Below are 16,564 nucleotides of genomic sequence, written 5' to 3'. Positions count from 1 at the left end.
CCGAGAACTTTTGTAGATGGGGCGAAGAGAAAACAGCCAGTATTACAGAGGGAGGACCTTTTTCTGGCCAACAGCCGTTCTTCCCCTGCACTAATAGGCCCCCAAGGAGAAGGCTTTTGTTGGGCTCCGGTACGCTCACCTGGGAAGCTTGATTCTGATGAGCGCACCTTAGCCAAAAGGCAGGACGTTCCCATACTGGGAGTCGAACCCGGGCCGCCTGGGTGAAAACCAGGAATCCTGACCGCTTGACCATATGGGAGGCGTTCGGTAAGAGCTGAATGCATCTGGGGGAAAAAGGAGCTCGAGAGCCAGAGGGGGGCATCAGCTCTGTCTAGACAGCAAACCATGAGCCAACTTACCTGGCGCGTGTGCGGCACAGTGGCAAAAGCACTGCCTCGTTAGCGCAGTAGGTAGCGCGTCAGTCTCATAATCTGAAGGTTGTGAGTTCAATCCTCACACGGGGCACTGTCCTCATGCTTGGACAGCCTTTTGGTTAGGGCAAGTCCACCCTATAAGCGTACAAGCCTATCGCGGAGACTTTTGATCACTTTCCCACCCACTGAGATACCACTGAGAGTAGAGTCTGGACATCAGCGCTATCAGCAGCAGAGTTGCAAAAGGGGCTTGGAGCAACTGAAAATCTGACTTTGGACATTGCCTTTCTTGTCACCCGCCGAGAACTTTTGTAGATGGGGCGAAGAGAAAACAGCCAGTATTACAGAGAGAGGACCTTTTTCTGGCCAACAGCCGTTCTTCCCCTGCACTAATAGGCCCCCAAGGAGAAGGCTTTTGTTGGGCTCCGGTACGCTCACCTGGGAAGCTTGATTCTGATTAGGGATGGTCGGAAATGCCAATTTCCGATTCCGCGGTAAATCCGCATTCCGCCATTGCCAAATACCGATTCCGCTTTCCGCTACCAATTTCCGCATTCCAATGCGGAATTTCCGCCGGAAATCGCGGAAATTCCGCCCGACTTTAACATCAATTTTCTCAAAAACTATAAGGTCTTTTTGAAAACTTTTTTTTGCATCCTGTTCAGGAGATTCTGCTTAATAAACCCTGAAAATTTGGTGTTTCTAGGACTTACGGGGGCTTTGCTATTAACCGCTAAAGTCGGCGTATTTTTACTGTAATGTAAATGCAGAAAATAGGCAGATGCGGATTTTCTGCATTTTACATTACAGTAAAAATCCACCGACTTTAGCGGTTAATAGCAAAGCCCCCGTAAGTCCTAGAAACACCAAATTTTCAGGGTTTATTAAGCAGAATCTCCTGAACAAGATGCAAAAAAAAAGTTTTCAAAAAGACTTCATAGTTTTTGAGAAAATCAATGGTAAAGTCGGGCGGAATTTCCGTGATTTCCGGCGGAAATCCGCCTAACGCACTTGCATTAACGATTTCCGCATTCCGATGCGGAAATGCAATTTCCGATCGGAATTTCGGAAATTGCATTTCCGTGGAATCCGAATGAGCATCCCTAATTCTGATGAGCGCACCTTAGCCAAAAGGCAGGACGTTCCCATACAGGGAGTCGAACCCGGGCCGCCTGGGTGAAAACCAGGAATCCTGACCGCTAGACCATATGGGAGGCGTTCGGTAAGAGCTGAATGCATCTGGGGGAAAAAGGAGCTCGAGAGCCAGAGGCGGGCATCAGCTCTGTCTAGACAGCAAACCATGAGCCAACTTACCTGGCGCGTGTGCGGCACAGTGGCAAAAGCACTGCCTCGTTAGCGCAGTAGGTAGCGCGTCAGTCTCATAATCTGAAGGTCGTGAGTTCAATCCTCACACGGGGCACTGTCCTCATGCTTGGACAGCCTTTTGGTTAGGGCAAGTCCACCCTATACGCGTACAAGCCTATCGCGGAGACTTTTGATCACTTTCCCACCCACTGAGATACCACTGAGAGTAGAGTCTGGACATCAGCGCTATCAGCAGCAGAGTTGCAAAAGGGGCTTGGAGCAACTGAAAATCTGACTTTGGACATTGCCTTTCTTGTCACCCGCCGAGAACTTTTGTAGATGGGGCGAAGAGAAAACAGCCAGTATTACAGAGGGAGGACCTTTTTCTGGCCAACAGCCGTTCTTCCCCTGCACTAATAGGCCCCCAAGGAGAAGGCTTTTGTTGGGCTCCGGTACGCTCACCTGGGAAGCTTGATTCTGATGAGCGCACCTTAGCCAAAAGGCAGGACGTTCCCATACTGGGAGTCGAACCCGGGCCGCCTGGGTGAAAACCAGGAATCCTGACCGCTTGACCATATGGGAGGCGTTCGGTAAGAGCTGAATGCATCTGGGGGAAAAAGGAGCTCGAGAGCCAGAGGGGGGCATCAGCTCTGTCTAGACAGCAAACCATGAGCCAACTTACCTGGCGCGTGTGCGGCACAGTGGCAAAAGCACTGCCTCGTTAGCGCAGTAGGTAGCGCGTCAGTCTCATAATCTGAAGGTTGTGAGTTCAATCCTCACACGGGGCACTGTCCTCATGCTTGGACAGCCTTTTGGTTAGGGCAAGTCCACCCTATAAGCGTACAAGCCTATCGCGGAGACTTTTGATCACTTTCCCACCCACTGAGATACCACTGAGAGTAGAGTCTGGACATCAGCGCTATCAGCAGCAGAGTTGCAAAAGGGGCTTGGAGCAACTGAAAATCTGACTTTGGACATTGCCTTTCTTGTCACCCGCCGAGAACTTTTGTAGATGGGGCGAAGAGAAAACAGCCAGTATTACAGAGGGAGGACCTTTTTCTGGCCAACAGCCGTTCTTCCCCTGCACTAATAGGCCCCCAAGGAGAAGGCTTTTGTTGGGCTCCGGTACGCTCACCTGGGAAGCTTGATTCTGATGAGCGCACCTTAGCCAAAAGGCAGGACGTTCCCATACCGGGAGTCGAACCCGGGCCGCCTGGGTGAAAACCAGGAATCCTGACCGCTTGACCATATGGGAGGCGTTCGGTAAGAGCTGAATGCATCTGGGGGAAAAAGGAGCTCGAGAGCCAGAGGGGGGCATCAGCTCTGTCTAGACAGCAAACCATGAGCCAACTTACCTGGCGCGTGTGCGGCACAGTGGCAAAAGCACTGCCTCGTTAGCGCAGTAGGTAGCGTGTCAGTCTCATAATCTGAAGGTCGTGAGTTCAATCCTCACACGGGGCACTGTCCTCATGCTTGGACAGCCTTTTGGTTAGGGCAAGTCCACCCTATAAGCGTACAAGCCTATCGCGGAGACTTTTGATCACTTTCCCACCCACTGAGATACCACTGAGAGTAGAGTCTGGATATCAGCGCTATCAGCAGCAGAGTTGCAAAAGGGGCTTGGAGCAACTGAAAATCTGACTTTGGACATTGCCTTTCTTGTCACCCGCCGAGAACTTTTGTAGATGGGGCGAAGAGAAAACAGCCAGTATTACAGAGAGAGGACCTTTTTCTGGCCAACAGCCGTTCTTCCCCTGCACTAATAGGCCCCCAAGGAGAAGGCTTTTGTTGGGCTCCGGTACGCTCACCTGGGAAGCTTGATTCTGATGAGCGCACCTTAGCCAAAAGGCAGGACATTCCCATACCGGGAGTCGAACCCGGGCTGCCTGGGTGAAAACCAGGAATCCTGACCGCTAGACCATATGGGAGGCGTTCGGTAAGAGCTGAATGCATCTGGGGGAAAAAGGAGCTCGAGAGCCAGAGGGGGGCATCAGCTCTGTCTAGACAGCAAACCATGAGCCAACTTACCTGGCGCATGTGCGGCACAGTGGCAAAAGCACTGCCTCGTTAGCGCAGTAGGTAGCGCGTCAGTCTCATAATCTGAAGGTCGTGAGTTCAATCCTCACACGGGGCACTGTCCTCATGCTTGGACAGCCTTTTGGTTAGGGCAAGTCCACCCTATAAGCGTACAAGCCTATCGCGGAGACTTTTGATCACTTTCCCACCCACTGAGATACCACTGAGAGTAGAGTCTGGACATCAGCGCTATCAGCAGCAGAGTTGCAAAAGGGGCTTGGAGCAACTGAAAATATGACTTTGGACATTGCCTTTCTTGTCACCCGCCGAGAACTTTTGTAGATGGGGCGAAGAGAAAACAGCCAGTATTACAGAGGGAGGACCTTTTTCTGGCCAACAGCCGTTCTTCCCCTGCACTAATAGGCCCCCAAGGAGAAGGCTTTTGTTGGGCTCCGGTACGCTCACCTGGGAAGCTTGATTCTGATGAGCGCACCTTAGCCAAAAGGCAGGACGTTCCCGTAACGGGAGTCGAACCCGGGCCGCCTGGGTGAAAACCAGGAATCCTGACCGCTAGACCATATGGGAGGCGTTCGGTAAGAGCTGAATGCATCTGGGGGAAAAAGGAGCTCGAGAGCCAGAGGGGGGCATCAGCTCTGTCTAGACAGCAAACCATGAGCCAACTTACCTGGCGCGTGTGCGGCACAGTGGCAAAAGCACTGCCTCGTTAGCGCAGTAGGTAGCGCGTCAGTCTCATAATCTGAAGGTCGTGAGTTCAATCCTCACACGGGGCACTGTCCTCATGCTTGGACAACCTTTTGGTTAGGGCAAGTCCACCCTATAAGCGTACAAGCCTATCGCAGAGACTTTTGATCACTTTCCCACCCACTGAGATACCACTGAGAGTAGAGTCTGGACATCAGCGCTATCAGCAGCAGAGTTGCAAAAGGGGCTTGGAGCAACTGAAAATCTGACTTTGGACATTGCCTTTCTTGTCACCCGCCGAGAACTTTTGTAGATGGGGTGAAGAGAAAACAGCCGTTCTTCCCCTGCACTAATAGGCCCCCAAGGAGAAGGCTTTTGTTGGGCTCCGGTACGCTCACCTGGGAAGCTTGATTCTGATGAGCGCACCTTAGCCAAAAGGCAGGACGTTCCCATACCGGGAGTCGACCCCGGGCCGCCTGGGTGAAAACCAGGAATCCTGACCGCTAGACCATATGGGAGGCGTTCGGTAAGAGCTGAATGCATCTGGGGGAAAAAGGAGCTCGAGAGCCAGAGGGGGGGCATCAGCTCTGTCTAGACAGCAAACCATGAGCCAACTTACCTGGCGCGTGTGCGGCACAGTGGCAAAAGCACTGCCTCGTTAGCGCAGTAGGTAGCGCGTCAGTCTCATAATCTGAAGGTCGTGAGTTCAATCCTCACACGGGGCACTGTCCTCATGCTTGGACAGCCTTTTGGTTAGGGCAAGTCCACCCTATAAGCGTACAAGCCTATCGCGGAGACTTTTGATCACTTTCCCACCCACTGAGATACCACTGAGAGTAGAGTCTGGACATCAGCGCTATCAGCAGCAGAGTTGCAAAAGGGGCTTGGAGCAACTGAAAATCTGACTTTGGACATTGCCTTTCTTGTCACCCGCCGAGAACTTTTGTAGATGGGGCGAAGAGAAAACAGACAGTATTACAGAGGGAGGACCTTTTTCTGGCCAACAGCCGTTCTTCCCCTGCACTAATAGGCCCCCAAGGAGAAGGCTTTTGTTGGGCTCCGGTACGCTCACCTGGGAAGCTTGATTCTGATGAGCGCACCTTAGCCAAAAGGCAGGACGTTCCCATACCGGGAGTCGAACCCGGGCCGCCTGGGTGAAAACCAGGAATCCTGACCGCTAGACCATATGGGAGGCGTTCGGTAAGAGCTGAATGCATCTGGGGGAAAAAGGAGCTCGAGAGCCAGAGGGGGGCATCAGCTCTGTCTAGACAGCAAACCATGAGCCAACTTACCTGGCACGTGTGCGGCACAGTGGCAAAAGCACTGCCTCGTTAGCGCAGTAGGTAGCGCGTCAGTCTCATAATCTGAAGGTCGTGAGTTCAATCCTCACACGGGGCACTGTCCTCATGCTTGGACAGCCTTTTGGTTAGAGCAAGTCCACCCTATAAGCGTACAAGCCTATCGCGGAGACTTTTGATCACTTTCCCACCCACTGAGATACCACTGAGAGTAGAGTCTGGACATCAGCGCTATCAGCAGCAGAGTTGCAAAAGGGGCTTGGAGCAACTGAAAATCTGACTTTGGACATTGCCTTTCTTGTCACCCGCCGAGAACTTTTGTAGATGGGGCAAAGAGAAAACAGCCAGTATTACAGAGGGAGGACCTTTTTCTGGCCAACAGCCGTTCTTCCCCTGCACTAATAGGCCCCCAAGGAGAAGGCTTTTGTTGGGCTCCGGTACGCTCACCTGGGAAGCTTGATTCTGATGAGCGCACCTTAGCCAAAAGGCAGGACGTTCCCGTACCGGGAGTCGAACCCGGGCCGCCTGGGTGAAAACCAGGAATCCTGACCGCTAGACCATATGGGAGGCGTTCGGTAAGAGCTGAATGCATCTGGGGGAAAAAGGAGCTCGAGAGCCAGAGGGGGGCATCAGCTCTGTCTAGACAGCAAACCATGAGCCAACTTACCTGGCGCGTGTGCGGCACAGTGGCAAAAGCACTGCCTCGTTAGCGCAGTAGGTAGCGCGTCAGTCTCATAATCTGAAGGTCGTGAGTTCAATCCTCACACGGGGCACTGTCCTCATGCTTGGACAGCCTTTTGGTTAGGGCAAGTCCACCCTATAAGCGTACAAGCCTATCGCGGAGACTTTTGATCACTTTCCCACCCACTGAGATACCACTGAGAGTAGAGTCTGGACATCAGCGCTATCAGCAGCAGAGTTGCAAAAGGGGCTTGGAGCAACTGAAAATCTGACTTTGGACATTGCCTTTCTTGTCACCCGCCGAGAACTTTTGTAGATGGGGCGAAGAGAAAACAGCCAGTATTACAGAGGGAGGACCTTTTTCTGGCCAACAGCCGTTCTTCCCCTGCACTAATAGGCCCCCAAGGAGAAGGCTTTTGTTGGGCTCCGGTACGCTCACCTGGGAAGCTTGATTCTGATGAGCGCACCTTAGCCAAAAGGCAGGACGTTCCCATACCGGGAGTCGAACCCGGGCCGCCTGGGTGAAAACCAGGAATCCTGACCGCTTGACCATATGGGAGGCGTTCGGTAAGAGCTGAATGCATCTGGGGGAAAAAGGAGCTCGAGAGCCAGAGGGGGGCATCAGCTCTGTCTAGACAGCAAACCATGAGCCAACTTACCTGGCGCGTGTGCGGCACAGTGGCAAAAGCACTGCCTCGTTAGCGCAGTAGGTAGCGTGTCAGTCTCATAATCTGAAGGTCGTGAGTTCAATCCTCACACGGGGCACTGTCCTCATGCTTGGACAGCCTTTTGGTTAGGGCAAGTCCACCCTATAAGCGTACAAGCCTATCGCGGAGACTTTTGATCACTTTCCCACCCACTGAGATACCACTGAGAGTAGAGTCTGGATATCAGCGCTATCAGCAGCAGAGTTGCAAAAGGGGCTTGGAGCAACTGAAAATCTGACTTTGGACATTGCCTTTCTTGTCACCCGCCGAGAACTTTTGTAGATGGGGCGAAGAGAAAACAGCCAGTATTACAGAGAGAGGACCTTTTTCTGGCCAACAGCCGTTCTTCCCCTGCACTAATAGGCCCCCAAGGAGAAGGCTTTTGTTGGGCTCCGGTACGCTCACCTGGGAAGCTTGATTCTGATGAGCGCACCTTAGCCAAAAGGCAGGACATTCCCATACCGGGAGTCGAACCCGGGCCGCCTGGGTGAAAACCAGGAATCCTGACCGCTAGACCATATGGGAGGCGTTCGGTAAGAGCTGAATGCATCTGGGGGAAAAAGGAGCTCGAGAGCCAGAGGGGGGCATCAGCTCTGTCTAGACAGCAAACCATGAGCCAACTTACCTGGCGCATGTGCGGCACAGTGGCAAAAGCACTGCCTCGTTAGCGCAGTAGGTAGCGCGTCAGTCTCATAATCTGAAGGTCGTGAGTTCAATCCTCACACGGGGCACTGTCCTCATGCTTGGACAGCCTTTTGGTTAGGGCAAGTCCACCCTATAAGCGTACAAGCCTATCGCGGAGACTTTTGATCACTTTCCCACCCACTGAGATACCACTGAGAGTAGAGTCTGGACATCAGCGCTATCAGCAGCAGAGTTGCAAAAGGGGCTTGGAGCAACTGAAAATCTGACTTTGGACATTGCCTTTCTTGTCACCCGCCGAGAACTTTTGTAGATGGGGCGAAGAGAAAACAGCCAGTATTACAGAGGGAGGACCTTTTTCTGGCCAACAGCCGTTCTTCCCCTGCACTAATAGGCCCCCAAGGAGAAGGCTTTTGTTGGGCTCCGGTACGCTCACCTGGGAAGCTTGATTCTGATGAGCGCACCTTAGTCAAAAGGCAGGACGTTCCCGTACCGGGAGTCAAACCCGGGCCGCCTGGGTGAAAACCAGGAATCCTGACCGCTAGACCATATGGGAGGCGTTCGGTAAGAGCTGAATGCATCTGGGGGAAAAAGGAGCTCGAGAGCCAGAGGGGGGCATCAGCTCTGTCTAGACAGCAAACCATGAGCCAACTTACCTGGCGCGTGTGCGGCACAGTGGTAAAAGCACTGCCTCGTTAGCGCAGTAGGTAGCGTGTCAGTCTCATAATCTGAAGGTCGTGAGTTCAATCCTCACACGGGGCACTGTCCTCATGCTTGGACAGCCTTTTGGTTAGGGCAAGTCCACCCTATAAGCGTACAAGCCTATCGCGGAGACTTTTGATCACTTTCCCACCCACTGAGATACCACTGAGAGTAGAGTCTGGACATCAGCGCTATCAGCAGCAGAGTTGCAAAAGGGGCTTGGAGCAACTGAAAATCTGACTTTGGACATTGCCTTTCTTGTCACCCGCCGAGAACTTTTGTAGATGGGGTGAAGAGAAAACAGCCAGTATTACAGAGGGAGGACCTTTTTCTGGCCAACAGCCGTTCTTCCCCTGCACTAATAGGCCCCCAAGGAGAAGGCTTTTGTTGGGCTCCGGTACGCTCACCTGGGAAGCTTGATTCTGATGAGCGCACCTTAGCCAAAAGGCAGGACGTTCCCGTACCGGGAGTCGAACCCGGGCCGCCTGGGTGAAAACCAGGAATCCTGACCGCTAGACCATATGGGAGGCGTTCGGTAAGAGCTGAATGCATCTGGGGGAAAAAGGAGCTCGAGAGCCAGAGGGGGGCATCAGCTCTGTCTAGACAGCAAACCATGAGCCAACTTACCTGGCGCGTGTGCGGCACAGTGGCAAAAGCACTGCCTCGTTAGCGCAGTAGGTAGCGCGTCAGTCTCATAATCTGAAGGTCGTGAGTTCAATCCTCACACGGGGCACTGTCCTCATGCTTGGACAGCCTTTTGGTTAGGGCAAGTCCACCCTATAAGCGTACAAGCCTATCGCGGAGACTTTTGATCACTTTCCCACCCACTGAGATACCACTGAGAGTAGAGTCTGGACATCAGCGCTATCAGCAGCAGAGTTGCAAAAGGGGCTTGGAGCAACTGAAAATCTGACTTTGGACATTGCCTTTCTTGTCACCCGCCGAGAACTTTTGTAGATGGGGCGAAGAGAAAACAGACAGTATTACAGAGGGAGGACCTTTTTCTGGCCAACAGCCGTTCTTCCCCTGCACTAATAGGCCCCCAAGGAGAAGGCTTTTGTTGGGCTCCGGTACGCTCACCTGGGAAGCTTGATTCTGATGAGCGCACCTTAGCCAAAAGGCAGGACGTTTCCATACCGGGAGTCGAACCCGGGCCGCCTGGGTGAAAACCAGGAATCCTGACCGCTAGACCATATGGGAGGCGTTCGGTAAGAGCTGAATGCATCTGGGGGAAAAAGGAGCTCGAGAGCCAGAGGGGGGCATCAGCTCTGTCTAGACAGCAAACCATGAGCCAACTTACCTGGCACGTGTGCGGCACAGTGGCAAAAGCACTGCCTCGTTAGCGCAGTAGGTAGCGCGTCAGTCTCATAATCTGAAGGTCGTGAGTTCAATCCTCACACGGGGCACTGTCCTCATGCTTGGACAGCCTTTTGGTTAGGGCAAGTCCACCCTATAAGCGTACAAGCCTATCGCGGAGACTTTTGATCACTTTCCCACCCACTGAGATACCACTGAGAGTAGAGTCTGGACATCAGCGCTATCAGCAGCAGAGTTGCAAAAGGGGCTTGGAGCAACTGAAAATCTGACTTTGGACATTGCCTTTCTTGTCACCCGCCGAGAACTTTTGTAGATGGGGCGAAGAGAAAACAGACAGTATTACAGAGGGAGGACCTTTTTCTGGCCAACAGCCGTTCTTCCCCTGCACTAATAGGCCCCCAAGGAGAAGGCTTTTGTTGGGCTTCGGTACGCTCACCTGGGAAGCTTGATTCTGATGAGCGCACCTTAGCCAAAAGGCAGGACGTTCCCATACCGGGAGTCGAACCCAGGCCGCCTGGGTGAAAACCAGGAATCCTGACCGCTAGACCATATGGGAGGCGTTCGGTAAGAGCTGAATGCATCTGGGGGAAAAAGGAGCTCGAGAGCCAGAGGGGGGCATCAGCTCTGTCTAGACAGCAAACCATGAGCCAACTTACCTGGCGCGTGTGCGGCACAGTGGCAAAAGCACTGCCTCGTTAGCGCAGTAGGTAGCGTGTCAGTCTCATAATCTGAAGGTCGTGAGTTCAATCCTCACACGGGGCACTGTCCTCATGCTTGGACAGCCTTTTGGTTAGGGCAAGTCCACCCTATAAGCGTACAAGCCTATCGCGGAGACTTTTGATCACTTTCCCACCCACTGAGATACCACTGAGAGTAGAGTCTGGACATCAGCGCTATCAGCAGCAGAGTTGCAAAAGGGGCTTGGAGCAACTGAAAATCTGACTTTGGACATTGCCTTTCTTGTCACCCGCCGAGAACTTTTGTAGATGGGGCGAAGAGAAAACAGCCAGTATTACAGAGGGAGGACCTTTTTCTGGCCAACAGCCGTTCTTCCCCTGCACTAATAGGCCCCCAAGGAGAAGGCTTTTGTTGGGCTCCGGTACGCTCACCTGGGAAGCTTGATTCTGATGAGCGCACCTTAGCCAAAAGGCAGGACGTTCCCATAACGGGAGTCGAACCCGGGCCGCCTGGGTGAAAACCAGGAATCCTGACCGCTAGACCATATGGGAGGCATTCGGTAAGAGCTGAATGCATCTGGGGGAAAAAGGAGCTCGAGAGCCAGAGGGGGGCATCAGCTCTGTCTAGACAGCAAACCATGAGCCAACTTACCTGGCACGTGTGCGGCACAGTGGCAAAAGCACTGCCTCGTTAGCGCAGTAGGTAGCGCATCAGTCTCATAATCTGAAGGTCGTGAGGTCAATCCTCACACGGGGCACTGTCCTCATGCTTGGACAGCCTTTTGGTTAGGGCAAGTCCACCCTATAAGCGTACAAGCCTATCGCGGAGACTTTTGATCACTTTCCCACCCACTGAGATACCACTGAGAGTAGAGTCTGGACATCAGCGCTATCAGCAGCAGAGTTGCAAAAGGGGCTTGGAGCAACTGAAAATCTGACTTTGGACATTGCCTTTCTTGTCACCCGCCGAGAACTTTTGTAGATGGGGCGAAGAGAAAACAGCCAGTATTACAGAGGGAGGACCTTTTTCTGGCCAACAGCCGTTCTTCCCCTGCACTAATAGGCCCCCAAGGAGAAGGCTTTTGTTGGGCTCCGGTACGCTCACCTGGGAAGCTTGATTCTGATGAGCGCACCTTAGCCAAAAGGCAGGACGTTCCCATACCGGGAGTCGAACCCAGGCCGCCTGGGTGAAAACCAGGAATCCTGACCGCTTGACCATATGGGAGGCGTTCGGTAAGAGCTGAATGCATCTGGGGGAAAAAGGAGCTCGAGAGCCAGAGGGGGGCATCAGCTCTGTCTAGACAGCAAACCATGAGCCAACTTACCTGGCGCGTGTGCGGCACAGTGGCAAAAGCACTGCCTCGTTAGCGCAGTAGGTAGCGCGTCAGTCTCATAATCTGAAGGTCGTGAGTTCAATCCTCACACGGGGCACTGTCCTCATGCTTGGACAGCCTTTTGGTTAGGGCAAGTCCACCCTATAAGCGTACAAGCCTATCGCGGAGACTTTTGATCACTTTCCCACCCACTGAGATACCACTGAGAGTAGAGTCTGGACATCAGCGCTATCAGCAGAAGAGTTGCAAAAGGGGCTTGGAGCAACTGAAAATCTGACTTTGGACATTGCCTTTCTTGTCACCCGCCGAGAACTTTTGTAGATGGGGCGAAGAGAAAACAGCCAGTATTACAGAGGGAGGACCTTTTTCTGGCCAACAGCCGTTCTTCCCCTGCACTAATAGGCCCCCAAGGAGAAGGCTTTTGTTGGGCTCCGGTACGCTCACCTGGGAAGCTTGATTCTGATGAGCGCACCTTAGCCAAAAGGCAGGACGTTCCCGTACCGGGAGTCGAACCCGGGCCGCCTGGGTGAAAACCAGGAATCCTGACCGCTAGACCATATGGGAGGCGTTCGGTAAGAGCTGAATGCATCTGGGGGAAAAAGGAGCTCGAGAGCCAGAGGGGGGCATCAGCTCTGTCTAGACAGCAAACCATGAGCCAACTTACCTGGCGCGTGTGCGGCACAGTGGCAAAAGCACTGCCTCGTTAGCGCAGTAGGTAGCGCGTCAGTCTCATAATCTGAAGGTCGTGAGTTCAATCCTCACACGGGGCACTGTCCTCATGCTTGGACAGCCTTTTGGTTAGGGCAAGTCCACCCTATAAGCGTACAAGCCTATCGCGGAGACTTTTGATCACTTTCCCACCCACTGAGATACCACTGAGAGTAGAGTCTGGACATCAGCGCTATCAGCAGCAGAGTTGCAAAAGGGGCTTGGAGCAACTGAAAATCTGACTTTGGACATTGCCTTTCTTGTCACCCGCCGAGAACTTTTGTAGATGGGGCGAAGAGAAAACAGCCAGTATTACAGAGGGAGGACCTTTTTCTGGCCAACAGCCGTTCTTCCCCTGCACTAATAGGCCCCCAAGGAGAAGGCTTTTGTTGGGCTCCGGTACGCTCACCTGGGAAGCTTGATTCTGATGAGCGCACCTTAGCCAAAAGGCAGGACGTTCCCGTACCGGGAGTCGAACCCGGGCCGCCTGGGTGAAAACCAGGAATCCTGACCGCTAGACCATATGGGAGGCGTTCGGTAAGAGCTGAATGCATCTGGGGGAAAAAGGAGCTCGAGAGCCAGAGGGGGGGCATCAGCTCTGTCTAGACAGCAAACCATGAGCCAACTTACCTGGCGCGTGTGCGGCACAGTGGCAAAAGCACTGCCTCGTTAGCGCAGTAGGTAGCGCGTCAGTCTCATAATCTGAAGGTCGTGAGTTCAATCCTCACACGGGGCACTGTCCTCATGCTTGGACAGCCTTTTGGTTAGGGCAAGTCCACCCTATAAGCGTACAAGCCTATCGCGGAGACTTTTGATCACTTTCCCACCCACTGAGATACCACTGAGAGTAGAGTCTGGACATCAGCGCTATCAGCAGCAGAGTTGCAAAAGGGGCTTGGAGCAACTGAAAATCTGACTTTGGACATTGCCTTTCTTGTCACCCGCCGAGAACTTTTGTAGATGGGGCGAAGAGAAAACAGCCAGTATTACAGAGAGAGGACCTTTTTCTGGCCAACAGCCGTTCTTCCCCTGCACTAATAGGCCCCCAAGGAGAAGGCTTTTGTTGGGCTCCGGTACGCTCACCTGGGAAGCTTGATTCTGATTAGGGATGGTCGGAAATGCCAATTTCCGATTCCGCGGTAAATCCGCATTCCGCCATTGCCAAATACCGATTCCGCTTTCCGCTACCAATTTCCGCATTCCAATGCAGAATTTCCGCCGGAAATCGCGGAAATTCCGCCCGACTTTAACATCAATTTTCTCAAAAACTATAAGGTCTTTTTGAAAACTTTTTTTTGCATCCTGTTCAGGAGATTCTGCTTAATAAACCCTGAAAATTTGGTGTTTCTAGGACTTACGGGGGCTTTGCTATTAACCGCTAAAGTCGGCGGATTTTTACTGTAATGTAAATGCAGAAAATAGGCAGATGCGGATTTTCTGCATTTTACATTACAGTAAAAATCCACCGACTTTAGCGGTTAATAGCAAAGCCCCCGTAAGTCCTAGAAACACCAAATTTTCAGGGTTTATTAAGCAGAATCTCCTGAACAAGATGCAAAAAAAAAAGTTTTCAAAAAGACTTCATAGTTTTTGAGAAAATCAATGTTAAAGTCGGGCGGAATTTCCGCGATTTCCGGCGGAAATCCGCCTAACGCACTTGCATTAACGATTTCCGCATTCCGATGCGGAAATGCAATTTCCGATCGGAATTTCGGAAATTGCATTTCCGTGGAATCCGAATGAGCATCCCTAATTCTGATGAGCGCACCTTAGCCAAAAGCTAAGGACGTTCCCATACCGGGAGTCGAACCCGTGACGCCTGGGTGAAAACCAGGAATCCTGACCGCTAGACCATATGGGAGGCGTTCGGTAAGAGCTGAATGCATCTGGGGGAAAAAGGAGCTCGAGAGCCAGAGGCGGGCATCAGCTCTGTCTAGACAGCAAACCATGAGCCAACTTACCTGGCGCGTGTGCGGCACAGTGGCAAAAGCACTGCCTCGTTAGCGCAGTAGGTAGCGCGTCAGTCTCATAATCTGAAGGTCGTGAGTTCAATCCTCACACGGGGCACTGTCCTCATGCTTGGACAGCCTTTTGGTTAGGGCAAGTCCACCCTATACGCGTACAAGCCTATCGCGGAGACTTTTGATCACTTTCCCACCCACTGAGATACCACTGAGAGTAGAGTCTGGACATCAGCGCTATCAGCAGCAGAGTTGCAAAAGGGGCTTGGAGCAACTGAAAATCTGACTTTGGACATTGCCTTTCTTGTCACCCGCCGAGAACTTTTGTAGATGGGGCGAAGAGAAAACAGCCAGTATTACAGAGGGAGGACCTTTTTCTGGCCAACAGCCGTTCTTCCCCTGCACTAATAGGCCCCCAAGGAGAAGGCTTTTGTTGGGCTCCGGTACGCTCACCTGGGAAGCTTGATTCTGATGAGCGCACCTTAGCCAAAAGGCAGGACGTTCCCGTACCGGGAGTCGAACCCGGGCCGCCTGGGTGAAAACCAGGAATCCTGACCGCTAGACCATATGGGAGGCATTCGGTAAGAGCTGAATGCATCTGGGGGAAAAAGGAGCTCGAGAGCCAGAGGGGGGCATCAGCTCTGTCTAGACAGCAAACCATGAGCCAACTTACCTGGCGCGTGTGCGGCACAGTGGCAAAAGCACTGCCTCGTTAGCGCAGTAAGTAGCGCGTCAGTCTCATAATCTGAAGGTCGTGAGTTCAATCCTCACACGGGGCACTGTCCTCATGCTTGGACAGCCTTTTGGTTAGGGCAAGTCCACCCTATAAGCGTACAAGCCTATCGCGGAGACTTTTGATCACTTTCCCACCCACTGAGATACCACTGAGAGTAGAGTCTGGACATCAGCGCTATCAGCAGCAGAGTTGCAAAAGGGGCTTGGAGCAACTGAAAATCTGACTTTGGACATTGCCTTTCTTGTCACCCGCCGAGAACTTTTGTAGATGGGGCGAAGAGAAAACAGCCAGTATTACAGAGGGAGGACCTTTTTCTGGCCAACAGCCGTTCTTCCCCTGCACTAATAGGCCCCCAAGGAGAAGGCTTTTGTTGGGCTCCGGTACGCTCACCTGGGAAGCTTGATTCTGATGAGCGCACCTTAGCCAAAAGGCAGGACGTTCCCATACTGGGAGTCGAACCCGGGCCGCCTGGGTGAAAACCAGGAATCCTGACCGCTTGACCATATGGGAGGCATTCGGTAAGAGCTGAATGCATCTGGGGGAAAAAGGAGCTCGAGAGCCAGAGGGGGGCATCAGCTCTGTCTAGACAGCAAACCATGAGCCAACTTACCTGGCGCGTGTGCGGCACAGTGGCAAAAGCACTGCCTCGTTAGCGCAGTAGGTAGCGCGTCAGTCTCATAATCTGAAGGTTGTGAGTTCAATCCTCACACGGGGCACTGTCCTCATGCTTGGACAGCCTTTTGGTTAGGGCAAGTCCACCCTATAAGCGTACAAGCCTATCGCGGAGACTTTTGATCACTTTCCCACCCACTGAGATACCACTGAGAGTAGAGTCTGGACATCAGCGCTATCAGCAGCAGAGTTGCAAAAGGTGCTTGGAGCAACTGAAAATCTGACTTTGGACATTGCCTTTCTTGTCACCCGCCGAGAACTTTTGTAGATGGGGCGAAGAGAAAACAGCCAGTATTACAGAGGGAGGACCTTTTTCTGGCCAACAGCCGTTCTTCCCCTGCACTAATAGGCCCCCAAGGAGAAGGCTTTTGTTGGGCTCCGGTACGCTCACCTGGGAAGCTTGATTCTGATGAGCGCACCTTAGCCAAAAGGCAGGACGTTCCCATACCGGGAGTCGAACCCGGGCCGCCTGGGTGAAAACCAGGAATCCTGACCGCTTGACCATATGGGAGGCGTTCGGTAAGAGCTGAATGCATCTGGGGGAAAAAGGAGCTCGAGAGCCAGAGGGGGGCATCAGCTCTGTCTAGACAGCAAACCATGAGCCAACTTACCTGGCGCGTGTGCGGCACAGTGGCAAAAGCACTGCCTCGTTAGCGCAGTAGGTAGCGTGTCAGTCTCATAATCTGAAGGTCGTGAGTTCAATCCTCACACGGGGCACTGTCCTCATGCTTG

At 52.7% G+C, this 16,564-nt stretch overlaps 43 non-coding genes across 43 annotated transcripts; 23 read left to right on the top strand and 20 right to left on the bottom strand.

The window, feature by feature from the left end:
• Positions 1-392: 392 nt before the first annotated feature.
• Positions 393-465, top strand: TRNAM-CAU (transfer RNA methionine (anticodon CAU)). The gene has a single exon. It is a non-coding gene; the product is annotated as a tRNA-Met (tRNA).
• Positions 466-1,516: 1,051 nt separating this feature from the next.
• Positions 1,517-1,588, bottom strand: TRNAE-UUC (transfer RNA glutamic acid (anticodon UUC)). The gene has a single exon. It is a non-coding gene; the product is annotated as a tRNA-Glu (tRNA).
• A 133-nt stretch (positions 1,589-1,721) lies between these two features.
• TRNAM-CAU (transfer RNA methionine (anticodon CAU)) lies at positions 1,722-1,794 on the top strand. Its single transcript has one exon. It is a non-coding gene; the product is annotated as a tRNA-Met (tRNA).
• Positions 1,795-2,394: 600 nt separating this feature from the next.
• TRNAM-CAU (transfer RNA methionine (anticodon CAU)) lies at positions 2,395-2,467 on the top strand. The gene has a single exon. It is a non-coding gene; the product is annotated as a tRNA-Met (tRNA).
• A 395-nt stretch (positions 2,468-2,862) lies between these two features.
• On the bottom strand, positions 2,863-2,934 carry TRNAE-UUC (transfer RNA glutamic acid (anticodon UUC)). The gene has a single exon. It is a non-coding gene; the product is annotated as a tRNA-Glu (tRNA).
• Positions 2,935-3,067: 133 nt separating this feature from the next.
• Positions 3,068-3,140, top strand: TRNAM-CAU (transfer RNA methionine (anticodon CAU)). The gene has a single exon. It is a non-coding gene; the product is annotated as a tRNA-Met (tRNA).
• Positions 3,141-3,535: 395 nt separating this feature from the next.
• TRNAE-UUC (transfer RNA glutamic acid (anticodon UUC)) lies at positions 3,536-3,607 on the bottom strand. Its single transcript has one exon. It is a non-coding gene; the product is annotated as a tRNA-Glu (tRNA).
• A 133-nt stretch (positions 3,608-3,740) lies between these two features.
• On the top strand, positions 3,741-3,813 carry TRNAM-CAU (transfer RNA methionine (anticodon CAU)). The gene has a single exon. It is a non-coding gene; the product is annotated as a tRNA-Met (tRNA).
• A 395-nt stretch (positions 3,814-4,208) lies between these two features.
• TRNAE-UUC (transfer RNA glutamic acid (anticodon UUC)) lies at positions 4,209-4,280 on the bottom strand. Its single transcript has one exon. It is a non-coding gene; the product is annotated as a tRNA-Glu (tRNA).
• A 133-nt stretch (positions 4,281-4,413) lies between these two features.
• On the top strand, positions 4,414-4,486 carry TRNAM-CAU (transfer RNA methionine (anticodon CAU)). The gene has a single exon. It is a non-coding gene; the product is annotated as a tRNA-Met (tRNA).
• Positions 4,487-4,843: 357 nt separating this feature from the next.
• On the bottom strand, positions 4,844-4,915 carry TRNAE-UUC (transfer RNA glutamic acid (anticodon UUC)). Its single transcript has one exon. It is a non-coding gene; the product is annotated as a tRNA-Glu (tRNA).
• A 134-nt stretch (positions 4,916-5,049) lies between these two features.
• Positions 5,050-5,122, top strand: TRNAM-CAU (transfer RNA methionine (anticodon CAU)). The gene has a single exon. It is a non-coding gene; the product is annotated as a tRNA-Met (tRNA).
• Positions 5,123-5,517: 395 nt separating this feature from the next.
• On the bottom strand, positions 5,518-5,589 carry TRNAE-UUC (transfer RNA glutamic acid (anticodon UUC)). Its single transcript has one exon. It is a non-coding gene; the product is annotated as a tRNA-Glu (tRNA).
• Positions 5,590-5,722: 133 nt separating this feature from the next.
• On the top strand, positions 5,723-5,795 carry TRNAM-CAU (transfer RNA methionine (anticodon CAU)). Its single transcript has one exon. It is a non-coding gene; the product is annotated as a tRNA-Met (tRNA).
• A 395-nt stretch (positions 5,796-6,190) lies between these two features.
• On the bottom strand, positions 6,191-6,262 carry TRNAE-UUC (transfer RNA glutamic acid (anticodon UUC)). The gene has a single exon. It is a non-coding gene; the product is annotated as a tRNA-Glu (tRNA).
• A 133-nt stretch (positions 6,263-6,395) lies between these two features.
• TRNAM-CAU (transfer RNA methionine (anticodon CAU)) lies at positions 6,396-6,468 on the top strand. The gene has a single exon. It is a non-coding gene; the product is annotated as a tRNA-Met (tRNA).
• A 395-nt stretch (positions 6,469-6,863) lies between these two features.
• Positions 6,864-6,935, bottom strand: TRNAE-UUC (transfer RNA glutamic acid (anticodon UUC)). The gene has a single exon. It is a non-coding gene; the product is annotated as a tRNA-Glu (tRNA).
• A 133-nt stretch (positions 6,936-7,068) lies between these two features.
• TRNAM-CAU (transfer RNA methionine (anticodon CAU)) lies at positions 7,069-7,141 on the top strand. Its single transcript has one exon. It is a non-coding gene; the product is annotated as a tRNA-Met (tRNA).
• A 395-nt stretch (positions 7,142-7,536) lies between these two features.
• TRNAE-UUC (transfer RNA glutamic acid (anticodon UUC)) lies at positions 7,537-7,608 on the bottom strand. The gene has a single exon. It is a non-coding gene; the product is annotated as a tRNA-Glu (tRNA).
• A 133-nt stretch (positions 7,609-7,741) lies between these two features.
• TRNAM-CAU (transfer RNA methionine (anticodon CAU)) lies at positions 7,742-7,814 on the top strand. Its single transcript has one exon. It is a non-coding gene; the product is annotated as a tRNA-Met (tRNA).
• Positions 7,815-8,209: 395 nt separating this feature from the next.
• Positions 8,210-8,281, bottom strand: TRNAE-UUC (transfer RNA glutamic acid (anticodon UUC)). The gene has a single exon. It is a non-coding gene; the product is annotated as a tRNA-Glu (tRNA).
• Positions 8,282-8,414: 133 nt separating this feature from the next.
• On the top strand, positions 8,415-8,487 carry TRNAM-CAU (transfer RNA methionine (anticodon CAU)). Its single transcript has one exon. It is a non-coding gene; the product is annotated as a tRNA-Met (tRNA).
• A 395-nt stretch (positions 8,488-8,882) lies between these two features.
• TRNAE-UUC (transfer RNA glutamic acid (anticodon UUC)) lies at positions 8,883-8,954 on the bottom strand. Its single transcript has one exon. It is a non-coding gene; the product is annotated as a tRNA-Glu (tRNA).
• Positions 8,955-9,087: 133 nt separating this feature from the next.
• TRNAM-CAU (transfer RNA methionine (anticodon CAU)) lies at positions 9,088-9,160 on the top strand. Its single transcript has one exon. It is a non-coding gene; the product is annotated as a tRNA-Met (tRNA).
• A 395-nt stretch (positions 9,161-9,555) lies between these two features.
• Positions 9,556-9,627, bottom strand: TRNAE-UUC (transfer RNA glutamic acid (anticodon UUC)). The gene has a single exon. It is a non-coding gene; the product is annotated as a tRNA-Glu (tRNA).
• A 133-nt stretch (positions 9,628-9,760) lies between these two features.
• On the top strand, positions 9,761-9,833 carry TRNAM-CAU (transfer RNA methionine (anticodon CAU)). Its single transcript has one exon. It is a non-coding gene; the product is annotated as a tRNA-Met (tRNA).
• A 395-nt stretch (positions 9,834-10,228) lies between these two features.
• Positions 10,229-10,300, bottom strand: TRNAE-UUC (transfer RNA glutamic acid (anticodon UUC)). Its single transcript has one exon. It is a non-coding gene; the product is annotated as a tRNA-Glu (tRNA).
• A 133-nt stretch (positions 10,301-10,433) lies between these two features.
• Positions 10,434-10,506, top strand: TRNAM-CAU (transfer RNA methionine (anticodon CAU)). The gene has a single exon. It is a non-coding gene; the product is annotated as a tRNA-Met (tRNA).
• A 395-nt stretch (positions 10,507-10,901) lies between these two features.
• Positions 10,902-10,973, bottom strand: TRNAE-UUC (transfer RNA glutamic acid (anticodon UUC)). The gene has a single exon. It is a non-coding gene; the product is annotated as a tRNA-Glu (tRNA).
• A 133-nt stretch (positions 10,974-11,106) lies between these two features.
• TRNAM-CAU (transfer RNA methionine (anticodon CAU)) lies at positions 11,107-11,179 on the top strand. Its single transcript has one exon. It is a non-coding gene; the product is annotated as a tRNA-Met (tRNA).
• A 395-nt stretch (positions 11,180-11,574) lies between these two features.
• Positions 11,575-11,646, bottom strand: TRNAE-UUC (transfer RNA glutamic acid (anticodon UUC)). Its single transcript has one exon. It is a non-coding gene; the product is annotated as a tRNA-Glu (tRNA).
• Positions 11,647-11,779: 133 nt separating this feature from the next.
• On the top strand, positions 11,780-11,852 carry TRNAM-CAU (transfer RNA methionine (anticodon CAU)). The gene has a single exon. It is a non-coding gene; the product is annotated as a tRNA-Met (tRNA).
• A 395-nt stretch (positions 11,853-12,247) lies between these two features.
• On the bottom strand, positions 12,248-12,319 carry TRNAE-UUC (transfer RNA glutamic acid (anticodon UUC)). Its single transcript has one exon. It is a non-coding gene; the product is annotated as a tRNA-Glu (tRNA).
• Positions 12,320-12,452: 133 nt separating this feature from the next.
• Positions 12,453-12,525, top strand: TRNAM-CAU (transfer RNA methionine (anticodon CAU)). Its single transcript has one exon. It is a non-coding gene; the product is annotated as a tRNA-Met (tRNA).
• A 395-nt stretch (positions 12,526-12,920) lies between these two features.
• TRNAE-UUC (transfer RNA glutamic acid (anticodon UUC)) lies at positions 12,921-12,992 on the bottom strand. The gene has a single exon. It is a non-coding gene; the product is annotated as a tRNA-Glu (tRNA).
• Positions 12,993-13,126: 134 nt separating this feature from the next.
• On the top strand, positions 13,127-13,199 carry TRNAM-CAU (transfer RNA methionine (anticodon CAU)). Its single transcript has one exon. It is a non-coding gene; the product is annotated as a tRNA-Met (tRNA).
• A 1,053-nt stretch (positions 13,200-14,252) lies between these two features.
• Positions 14,253-14,324, bottom strand: TRNAE-UUC (transfer RNA glutamic acid (anticodon UUC)). The gene has a single exon. It is a non-coding gene; the product is annotated as a tRNA-Glu (tRNA).
• Positions 14,325-14,457: 133 nt separating this feature from the next.
• Positions 14,458-14,530, top strand: TRNAM-CAU (transfer RNA methionine (anticodon CAU)). The gene has a single exon. It is a non-coding gene; the product is annotated as a tRNA-Met (tRNA).
• Positions 14,531-14,925: 395 nt separating this feature from the next.
• TRNAE-UUC (transfer RNA glutamic acid (anticodon UUC)) lies at positions 14,926-14,997 on the bottom strand. Its single transcript has one exon. It is a non-coding gene; the product is annotated as a tRNA-Glu (tRNA).
• A 133-nt stretch (positions 14,998-15,130) lies between these two features.
• TRNAM-CAU (transfer RNA methionine (anticodon CAU)) lies at positions 15,131-15,203 on the top strand. Its single transcript has one exon. It is a non-coding gene; the product is annotated as a tRNA-Met (tRNA).
• A 600-nt stretch (positions 15,204-15,803) lies between these two features.
• TRNAM-CAU (transfer RNA methionine (anticodon CAU)) lies at positions 15,804-15,876 on the top strand. The gene has a single exon. It is a non-coding gene; the product is annotated as a tRNA-Met (tRNA).
• Positions 15,877-16,271: 395 nt separating this feature from the next.
• Positions 16,272-16,343, bottom strand: TRNAE-UUC (transfer RNA glutamic acid (anticodon UUC)). The gene has a single exon. It is a non-coding gene; the product is annotated as a tRNA-Glu (tRNA).
• Positions 16,344-16,476: 133 nt separating this feature from the next.
• Positions 16,477-16,549, top strand: TRNAM-CAU (transfer RNA methionine (anticodon CAU)). Its single transcript has one exon. It is a non-coding gene; the product is annotated as a tRNA-Met (tRNA).
• The last annotated feature ends 15 nt before the right edge of the window (positions 16,550-16,564 follow it).

The sequence above is a fragment of the Hyperolius riggenbachi genome, chromosome 3, assembly GCF_040937935.1.
Source record: "Hyperolius riggenbachi isolate aHypRig1 chromosome 3, aHypRig1.pri, whole genome shotgun sequence".
NCBI lineage: Eukaryota > Metazoa > Chordata > Amphibia > Anura > Hyperoliidae > Hyperolius > Hyperolius riggenbachi.
The sequence above is the reverse complement of the archived record's forward strand: the minus strand, read 5'-3'. Positions and strand labels throughout refer to the sequence as shown.